The following is an 11,914-nucleotide window of genomic DNA, read 5'->3' as shown; positions in this document are numbered from 1 at the left end:
GGTTAGATTTGTGGTTCAACGTAACGAGAATGTATACAATAATATTATTAATGGCTTATTGAAACCCTCGATTCCCCTAACGCATATTTAATAACGCGCTCCGTTGATTTATGTATCGTTTGTAATGGTTTTTATCCTGTATAACAAGTTTTTTTGTGAATAACTAAGATATACTTATTTTATTCACTCCTAAAATTCATAACATATAAACTATAAAAAGGCATATCATCATAAATTATTCATGTCATCACCATCACTATTTCAGCAGCTGGACACCCATAGCTAGACATAAACTTCTCTCATAGATTTACATTGGGACTAGTTTTTGTATGTATATATCAAATTCACCTTGATTTCTGAACATAGTATAAAATATTTAAAAATTGACTCAACCCAACTTTATTAATCTAATTAAACTATTTTAAAGTATTGTTACGTATTGTTGGTTCTGACTCGAAATGAAACACCACTGGTTCACAAGGAGTCTTTTATTCACAAATCAGATGGTCACCCTAAAACAAAGTATTTAACACAAAGTATACTTTCGCTTACTCCAAACTACGCTTCCAAATCGCTCAAGAAATCACTTTATTAATAACTGACCAAATAGTCACTTTGTATCACTGGTCGTTGATACTCAACAATACTGAACAGTCGACATGGGGAGTACACCTATTTATACTACGCATAGGGTTCTAGTAAGTTTGAGATAGTACAGTTTGAGGTAGTACTCGGTTAGAATTTCCGAGAACCGTACACCAAAATTAAAAAAAAAAAACTACAAGGTTACGCGTGTTCACGACACTTCTTGATCCTAGGGTTCCGTGTTTATTATTTAGAGGGTTTTGTAACTCGCGATGTAACAATATCATTATTTATAAACAATTCCCATATAACGTTTGAAGACGAAGTTGATGCGAATATTTTTCTTGTCAGATAACCTTTTAGGACTAATAAAAATAAAATAAAGGTAATAAAAATGAACAGAACACATACAGATCGATGGAAAGGAAATAAATAAAGAAATGAATAGCTAAACCAATTATATAAATAATCAATAATTCTGTGATATATAGTAATAATAAGTAAATTAATGTAAAATGGTAAATAAGTATCATACATGCTATGTAAATAAATGAGATAACAAAACCTGTAATATTAAGGAACGAGGCGATGAATGAACGGTAATTAGAAAGGATAAGACAGAAAGAAATTCCAGAATGTATCTAGAAGAAAGATAGATCATGTTAATAATAATAGGAGAGTATGTTAATAAAAAACAAAGTGAAAAAAAATTATTTAATGATAAAAATGACCCTGTCAAAAATTAAAACAGTGAACGTAATATATATGGATAATTTTAGCAGTAATGAAAAAAGTGGCCCTTGTGAATAAGCTAGAATCCTCGGCAACAATAAATCCGAAGGTTACAGCCAAGAAAATCGATAAAAAGATTAACTCTCAGTAAATTGAGTTCAGTTTGTTTTTCCAGAAACTTTATCCTATCATTTTATGAATCCTTACAACACGCGTCTAATAGAATGCATTTTTTTTTGGTATTTTTTCTTTCAATTTACTTGTAAGGTTTACTATCGTATTAGTTTGATTAGTATGTAATAAGTTTTAACCAATTTAGAGATGGATATGTTTGAAATAAATAAAAATGTAAAAGATCGTAAACACAAAAATTTAATCTAAATCGGAAATACCTGAACGGAAATTGAGAAAATATATCATTAATAATAATAAGAAAAGCGTTCGTTTTAGTAACCATGATATTAAAATAGTCGCATTGTAATACATATGTGTATATATGGTACATATATCAAAACTACACTTTTATAATTTTTAATCCTGCGTTGCCCTCATCTAGATACTTCCTGCGACTATGTCGACGGTCCGGGTTTGAAAAGTCCGCGGCTCATTTCGAGAAGAAATCAATTAAGAAATCCAGGCCGAAACTCGCAAGTTAGGTTATTAAGTACAAGGTAAGTCTAAGCGTTCCCAGGACCCTGCTTCTTTCAATCCCTGGTAACTGTAAATGCCACTGAAGCCACTAGTTAATCTTAAGTAAGCCTGCTTGGATTTAAGTGACGCGGTAGTCGAACAAATTTAATTAGTACTTTTTTTAGTCATATTAAAATTCTGTTTGCCCATAGATATTACCAGCTTCAACCGATTCCAATTATAAACCCCATTACAGTAATTAACGCGAAAATTTTTTCGAAGAACCTCCACATAGGCAGTTATGTTATTATTATCTTATCTAAACATATAAGTGATTTCCAACCATGTATTTACTCATCATGATATCTCTGTTTTTGTAAAATTTAGAAACTTGAAGTTTGATAACAATATTATTTTAGTTAAGTAAAAGTCAGAAAAGAAGAGATTTTTTGAATATATATATATATATATATATATATATATATTTATATATATATTTTGAATAAGTTAATAAGTTAGAGGGGTTCAAGTAGCGTTAATTAAGTTCGCAAAGTTTGTGGGAGACAGATAGTGCGTACAAGTTTTTTTTCTTTTTTCTGCAACATGTAATACACATGAAAAACCTTTATAAGGTATAATGTAATGTTCTTTAAAGGTACTCTGATAAATAATATTCTATTAAATCAACTTCATAATTTATTTTACTGAAAATTCAAGCTATGTAGTCGCTTATGAGGATGCTACATGCAACAAGGATCTTCAATAGGTAAGAGGTTCTTTTCTTGTATATATTTATTTAAATACTTCCTTACATAATTAATGTATAACGATGAAGCCTTTCTCAACCAATTAATTCCTTAGGCGATACAGAGACATATGAATTTACGTAGGTGATACAAGTAAATATCATAAAGAGAATAAGAATAAAAGAAAAGTCAAAAATGGGAAGGAAAATGTACATTAACATAAAAACACTTTACATAAATATTTTAACGACTACTTATAACTATTATTATACATAAATACTCCATAATACATATATTTAGGAACCCATTTATACTATTAATAAACATTATTTACTGTTAGATATGATATTTTTTCATTTAATATTAAAGACGGATTCCATATGGACAGGCGATCTTCTTAACAGGCTCCCCACTGGTCCTATTGAGAATCTATGAAAAAGGCCTATCTCAGGCAATCATAGGACGTCTAGTACCATGTTTGAAATGATAATGACTTGAAAATGACAACACCGTCTTAGTAGTACAGTGAGGGATACTCTATATTTATATAAGTGTACCTATTTTAAGGTATGATACAGCTATGAAAGACGTACATTGACCCTTTTGTGCGTTAAGTGTTTATCCAGATGTAAAGGGTGACGTCAATAGATATACAAATGGAAGGTAAAAAATAAACACCATGACAAAGGATTTGTTTCCATGGTGAAGGTACTTCACCCTCGTTATCAATATACTACGGGCTAATTGTCCCAAACAATAGAAAGTTACGGGCCACTAGGTAACAATAAATGCTATAAATCACTTACAGTATATCACTTCACAGAAACAAAGACTGGACTATGTATGAAACGGAAGTGAATGCTTCGATTTTAGGTGAAAATAATGTTGTCAATTTTTAAGCTTTATTTAATTAAAGTTATTTAGTTAGGTAGGTAAAAAGTAATGTCTAATATACAAGTCATGCTTAGTTAAGTATTTGTCGGAGGTGCTACATTTTAAATCGTAGACAACTATATACCTGGGACAAACCGGTCAGTTTGATAAGTCAAACCACGAGAAAGAAATCACTCACCGAATCCAACTCACATGGGTAGCGTTCTGGAAGCTACGAAACCACTTCTCGTTCAAAATACTGCAATATTTGAAGACAAGATCTTTGATCAATGCGTGTTTCATGATCCATGTCGTGATAACTAACAACGGGCCTCATAAAAAGGCTAAAGGTCACACAACAAAAAACTGAAAGCAAAGGTTTTTCCTTTGCTCTAATGAAAAAACCTTTGATTTCATTTTCGCTGCGAGATCGAACCAAAATCACCGACGTAGATCGAAGAATTGCTCATCTGATATAGCAGAGAGCGGGGGCATATGCTCATTAGGAACGGAATGTTCAGGTAAGCCTCCACTAGGTGAATCGAAGACACAGTTAAAGTCAAGTGAAATTGCTGGATGCGAGTAGTGGAGGACTGGTCAACGTCAACTTTTGAGGGAGGCTCATGTCTTGCAGTTGGCGTCCACCTGCTAAAAGGAAGGCACATAGGTAATCTCTAAGTGACTCTTTGAATTTTGTTGTTACTATGATATCCATGTAGCGTGGAGAACAGATTGCCGCTGGAGCCTTAGGGTTCTGGAGTGAAGTACATAGACCGGCAAGCTAAGCGAAGAATGTCCATGAAAACTATGGACAAACTGGTGAAGGTGAACAAGGTGGAAGAATTTCATGAAGGACGATGGAAATCGCTGAAAGATGGAAGGAAGAACCTCGAGACCTGCTCAGTGTTACTTCAACCGATCAATGCGTTTTTTTTTGTTCTCGTAAATATATTTTCACATTACTTTTATTTGCGCGCTATTTTTGCATTTTTTTATAATCTTTCGTACTTAATCTTTCTTTCCACATTTCCTCTGCCTTTTTCTTTCATTCGATGTCATCCATTCCTCACCTCATTCCTCAGTTTTACGTTTATTTATTTCATTTTAAACATTTTGTTCTATGTACATCTAATTTTTATTTTGCTTTATTTGCTATTTTATTCTTATTTTTAACTTTTATTTCTACTGATTGCTTTTTCTACAATTTACCTGCAAAGTTCTGGTTCAAACCGGCATTCGGAGTCGATGCGCTTTTACGCAATAAATACTTACCGGTCAATTCGTTAGGCTATGTCGGTTTTTCAATTTCCACAATTTGATCTCATAAATATCCCGCGTATAGCAATCACAAGCACAGAGTGAGTAACTAAGTTTCAACGCTGTAAGTTACTATTGGTAACCCATATCTTTGATCGTAGACTTTTGTCTTAAAAAACGTAAGTAAGATAATTAAAATATCGTTCAATATAATCTCAGCGTCATGTTGCAATGGAGTGTAGTAGACACCAGGTGAATGTCCCTTCACCATCGCTTTGTGTAGAGAAAAGTGCAAAAAAAAGCTCTATAAATTCCCCGGCGTTCGCAAGTAGGGCAACGTCTGGGGCGTGCTTTTTGAGAGGTCCTGCATTCAGAGCGTTGACGCGACCTCGTAATTTTCCTGTGGAGCATGCCGAAATTGTATAGTACCGCTTTTAAAACTTGGCTATTTTAGATGGACGGATCATTAATGTACATTGTGAGTATAATTATATATTTTTGTAGTTAATTGACTATTACATACATTTATTTTTGTAAAAACATACTTTGTACACGCATAAGTATATAGACGTTTTATTAAAATATTTATTTTACTATTACTTATGCGTATTCTTATAGATTTATTATATACTTTATATGTCCATGTATCATATAGCATGTAAAATAGGCAACTGCCCATTACTAGTTTTTATAACATAACATAACATTTATAACATAGTTAATATCATCATAATTATTTTAGTCATAGAATTCTCGTTGCGATTTCCCATAGCTTCTACCATGCGGAGGGTATGTGTCAATTTTTGTCATGCTTGGCGAGGAGGTTGAAGAGCGCAGTTTTTTATATATATATATAAATACGGTTACTAAAGTTGCCTGTTAAAAAGCGACAAAATCAATTACTATATTTATGTTATTAAAATACTATGATTTTATCTGATTTACATAAACAATAAATAGTATTAAATAAATGAAATAAGTAACTATCCTATTGTTCTATAAAGACTTGATAGTCACATACACAGTCAATAATAGCGACAGTTGTAGCACATCTAATGTCGTAGCACCGCTACAGTCGTAGATTCTACGACGTAGACACTTGTATGTAGGTGATATCTTTTGATTAAATTGTTAACAGTTATTTACTTTTTTATTATTCTGTTACTTAAAGGCGATTAGTATTGGTATTTATTGAATTTGTACTTGAAATACAAAAGCAATAATCAAGATACAATGTGACTTAGTTCATTTCGAAGTATGTTGTATATTATTGACCGAAAGCTACCGGCTAAGTGCAGCTAAACATTTACAAGCGTTTCGAATTACCAGCTGTAAAGCCGTAAAAGTGGCGCGTTCGCTGTTTAAGAGAATGCGGAGCTGGAGTATGCATCCAGTGCTTCATACGTCCCGCTATACGGAACTCATTTCGGGGAACAAACTTTATCCTCGGCGCAATCTGCCGGGTTAGGTCGACGGTAATTTCTTCCTGTTTCACCTTCACAGCTTTCGCATAACATTGTTCGGAATTAAGTCGAAAAGTTGAGAAATTAATATGTATAATGCATATTGTAGTAATGAAAAATGTTTAACGTAATATTTTTTATTACGAAACTACACAACAACAATAAGATGATTAGTGATAAGGGTAAAAGCATTAGTGAATGTACATACATACTTTATTAAGAAGTGACTATGAAATATTTATTTTATCTCGTTTATCTCCTGTCATGGCTTACAGAGTTTTTTTTTTAAATCATACAAAATTTTTATCCCTCGCTGACCGCCTCCAGCGACTTTCTCTACCTTAAATATATCTATGGTCCACCTAGAGGAAGACCTAACCACGCATCCTTCACAATATAACAGGATTATTCTAAAGGTTTTTGTTGAATGAACTTAAATTTATTTCATTATAATATAGATATATTATTTGGGTGTGTATTTTAGTAACACACAGTTGTCTATAAAAAAGTCACTAACTTTATAAATAGGTATGTTTTTATGACTGTACTAAACTGACTGTACTTACCGTGCGTGTTCGTTACAATCAAAAGCTATTTGTCGTTCAAGATTTAAAAGTTCTAATATTTTACACACTTCTCACAAACACTAGACTGAATTCAGAACTCCGTAGTCGTAGCACCTTCATTAATATTCCACGTTCGTATCGAAAACCATTAGGGCAGTGCTCGTAGCACATTCATTGCGCTCGCGCCTGAAGAACAATTCCACTGACAACTTACTGCATGTGAATTACAAATCTTCCACGTAATCATATTTTCGGTGCACGTGACATTTATGTTCTACGAAATCTCGTAGACCCGCTACGAGTCTGGCAAAAGCACGGGTGCCGTATATTGCCGTAAAAATATATAGCTGAGCTTATTGCATTTTATGCATTATTGATATGAATACTAATATGGTCATCGTAAATAAAACGTCTAGTATAAATTTACTTGATTTTTTTTTGCCTCCTAATATCTATCACAAACATATTATAACTATCTATAAAGAATAATTAAATATCTAATGAATTATTTTGATCATTAAATAAAGTTTATCTCGTTTTATGCTAAACTAGCTGTGTCCACGACTTCACCCGAGTCTAACTTAACAACAAAATATTAGTAACTTTTTTTTTGTTTAATGTTTTTATAAAATAAAAGTAGCCTAAGTTACGCCCTATTACATTAGCTATCTGTCAGTATAGGTCCCGTCCAAATCGGTACGGCCATTTTAGAGATTGACCGAAATAAACAAACACAGACCAGAAATAAAATAAAATAATTTTGATATATGTACATATACATATTCATATGCATGTGGTAATAAGCGGTATTTTAATATAAAACAGGCACTGCAATTTTATTTATTTGTATAGATGAACAGATAATTGGCATGCCTACTTAGCAAAATCATATACACGTTGTCTTTATATTTTTTTTACAAATATCCTCTGTTGTGGGTAGTCAGGTATATTGTTGCATAGACAAACTATTATTTTGCTGTATAATTATGCTAGAAAAAGCAGCATAGCTATTATATCTTATGCTTAAAAAATAAATCCTTTTAATAATCGTAACTATGTAGCATTTATATACATATATATATATATCTTACATTAATCTACGAATTTCTTTATCTTTATTACTTTGACTGCAACTTACGGTATCTAATATATATCTATAGTAATTTCTAAGTGTAGGTTTCGTCAAACAATTCATATAGATTGTCTATCATTTCTACGAAAGAGTATTGCCTTCAAAGTGCCCTTTCGGAGTAATGGCGGGTTATATTGGACTTGCAACTACTGAAACCCTCAAGACATTTCTCTTTTTTAGGTTAGAAACGTTACAAATTCGGTTGAATACGTTTTTCACATTTATTACTTTTATTCCACATTCTTATTCTTATTTCTTTTAGTACAACTATTGTTTTCACTTACATAATTATTTTCTTCGATCCTATATTTTCCTTCTCTTATCAACATTCAGCGTTTCTTTATTAAGGCATCGCGGGGTCTGAGATTTTTTTTAAACACCCGCAGCCTTCAAGCAAAAGCCGCCAACTTAGCTCAGGTTCCGGAAAGAAAAGACTTCAATTTTCCTTTTAAGTAAAGGTGCATTGGATTCTGGTACATCTTACTTACTTCACGGGTCCATTTAGTACGGCCAAGGTGCCCTTCAAGAACGCCTCCAAGAGACTTCTATTCAGGATCTGGATCCGCTATTCAAGACCTGGTCTTTAATTTATTTCCATGTTATTTGTCGAAAAGCATAATAAGGCAAAGGAGGATGATACTTCAGTATCTTCTCCATTCATAATGGCAGTTCCCGACTGAACCTACTCTTAAGAGAGAGTGTGGATAAAAACAAGTATACTCTTCTCATTACAAGCTATGAATGAAAAAATAAATTTATTTTATCTAAAAGAATCGGGCGTTATCTCGCGGAAGTCCATCCTAACTAAGGAACTTATATATAGCTACTTCCGCTATGCAGCAGTGCAATGAAGTGCACCTCTCGACAGCCCGCTGATAAATGCGCGTGTGGTAAACAATGCGAAACAACTACCACCGTTAATCTACTCTACACGTATTTCACCTGTCCACGGGCATCTTCAGGAGATGTTGGACCGTCCAGTGCCAAACAACGAGTGAGCTTCGTCCGTCACCGCGCTGCTATTTATATGTTTACGCCTTCCCACTGCCACTCAAAGTCACGTGACCGTGACGTGAGTGATTTTTTTGGTTAGCGTAAGTTTTATGTGATTTTACGTAGCAGTTAAGTGATTTGGGTGAGTACGTTGGTAAATTCGTAATAATTTCTTTTACTTAAAACCTCTTTTAGTGCTAATTAAAAAGTTTAAATATTTTTATGTCCTCTAGAATACGTGGTGTTTATAAATACGTATACACGAAGTACCTTAAATCATTTTCCGTGTAGTTTAATTCGTTATAAACCAACATGAGAGCCTACAGACACTAATTTTTAAATTTGAGTAACGAGTGTCGACCAAAAGCCGGTTGACGAGACGTGACTAGGCCTTCCACTAATTGGACCAACGACACAGTAAAGATCACGGTACGTGGCTGGATGCAGGTAGAGTAAGACTGATATTTGTCGAGACCTTTTTGGGAGGCCTATACCTTGCAGTGAAATAAAAAAACCTAAATGTCATTTAGAGTTTATTTTCGATAACTTATTACTGACTTGTGTGTGATTTTAAACAAAGATGACGCGCTTGAGAGCAATGACAAATTGTAAAGATTGTACAGCAACACTAAGTTTGAGAACCACTGGCGCAGTGTATTATTCTGAATAATAAAGTGAAGAATCATCCGTACATAGAAATAGGCAACGACAAGTAAGAAATGATAAAAGTCGGGCTTCACTCGAAACTAACTTTAACACTTACTCCGTAGTCTAGTGATATAAAATATAAGGTTATTATGGGCGGGCGCCATAAAAAACTTTCCGCATTACCAACTTGAATGCGGTGCGGAGACAAATAGAATAACCGCGGGAGTTTATAGTTCCACGATCAGCTTTTATCATGTGCCTACGCTTGGCCGAAACTTTTAGGGCGGCGTTAATGATAATAAACATATTTTATGCGATTTCTGAAGATAATACCTGTGTTTACATACCTTTATTGTTAAATCTAATGATATAAGTCTATAAGTTTGGATTAAAAGATACAATACAAAACGTTTAAGATACGTGAATATTGCTGTATACTGTTCTATAAACTTCCGAGACATAATAAAATAAAATTTAAAATTACATTATTTCTACTACGAGTTATAATTTATATCTTATAATTTATGTCACTGAAGATATCAGGATACTGCTTATAATTACTTACTTACTTCGCTGGCTCAGTGACCCAAAGTGGGTCTTGGCCTCCGAAACGAGAGACTTCTATTTTCCTCTATCTTGCGCCATCGTCTGCCATTGGTTGACATTCAATTCGCGCAAGTCTGCCTCAACGCGATCGATCCAGCGATACCTGGGTCTACCCACTGGTCTTCGACCCCTCGGTTTTTGCAGGTACGCTACCTTCACGCTCCGATCCGATCCCATTCGCTCCAAGTGACCAAGCCAGCGGATTCGTTGAGCTTTATATTCGTCAATGATATTTGGCTGTGCTACTAAAGTCTCAATTTCGGCATTCTTTCGGAGCCTCCAAGATCCGTCGTGATTTCTCGCTGGTCCCAAGATCTTCCGCATGATTGCTTGACATAAACTGCTTATAATTAGTAAATCTATTGTAAGCAACTGTGTACAGTTTTGGAATAAACCTTTATCTAATATGTAAGAATTATCATGGGTGAAATAGATACCATAGACAAACATTGCGCAGTACATTCGCTCACAATATAGACACGATCATACCGAGGAACTTTTTTTCAGTTTGTGTTTTCTTGTGATTCTCCCATTCCATTTTTTATAATCTCTATTACTCTTTTTCATCAGACAAGTTGGTAGTCAAACGCCAACAAGAAAGTGTTATAAAAACTTTCGAGATCAAGTATTATAATCATATATACGTGGTCGGATTATTTGAATGGTCATACAAAATGGAATCTCTGATCTATTTATACTTAATAGTATTGTTAAAAAAACTCTTCTTGTATCACTGTCTGATAATTGCATCACCCGTTTCTATTCTTTATCTTCTTCCTTTTAGCCGATGGACGCCCACTGCAAGTCATAGGCTTTATTTATTTATTGGAGATAAACAAAAACAAAAGCCAGTAAGAAAGTACAAACTTAGAAGCTTGGAAATATAGAATTAGTTACAATTGTTACCTAATAACTATCTCACTGAGAACATATAACGATTTATAGTCAAACAATGAAAAAACAAATAAAAACATTACTAAACAGGGATCAAAGATTATGGTTTATATATTTATATTATGTTTTAAATTGTATTTTGTATATGTTATTTCCAGAAAGATCGTCACGATGACAGGTTCAATGCTGCCGGCATCCAGAAACTTCTAGTGAGCTTAACTATATCGTCGGTCCACTTAGTGGAGAGCCTATCACCTGCCGGCTCGTGGTCGCCATTTAAGGTTCTTTAGGTCCCAACAGCTATAGGTGGCACGAGCGTTGTGCGCCGACCACTGTCACTTCACACAACCAATTCTTCGAGCTTTGTCGGAAATCTTGGATCTTATGCTGATATTCCCATATATGATTCGATCTCGCACGAAACTTCGAGCATAGCCTTCTACATTACTATCTAGGTTACCTTGAGCCTTCGTATGAGGCCCGTCGTAAGTGAACATGTCACAAATCCGTGTAAGTAAGAAAAGGACCAATATTTAGCCACTTCCGCAAATGCATCGGTAGTCGTGCAATAAAGTGCACCGCCCGCCAGCCCGCTGATAAATGCGTATGCGGCAAACAATGCGAATTACACAACTGCCACCGCCAAATTGCTCAACACGTGTTTCTAAATATTGGTCCTTTTCTTACTTAGGATGGAGTTCCGCAAGGTAAAGCCTGATTCCATTAAATATTACAGATCCGTGTGTCATGCCCTTATTTGCCATTTTTAATAAGGAAACTATATTTTTC

Source organism: Battus philenor, unplaced genomic scaffold, assembly GCF_028537555.1.
Source record: "Battus philenor isolate CCGP_79_NKW_IND1 unplaced genomic scaffold, ilBatPhil1.0.hap1 SCAF_17, whole genome shotgun sequence".
Classification (NCBI taxonomy): domain Eukaryota; kingdom Metazoa; phylum Arthropoda; class Insecta; order Lepidoptera; family Papilionidae; genus Battus; species Battus philenor.
The sequence above is the reverse complement of the archived record's forward strand: the minus strand, read 5'-3'. Positions refer to the sequence as shown.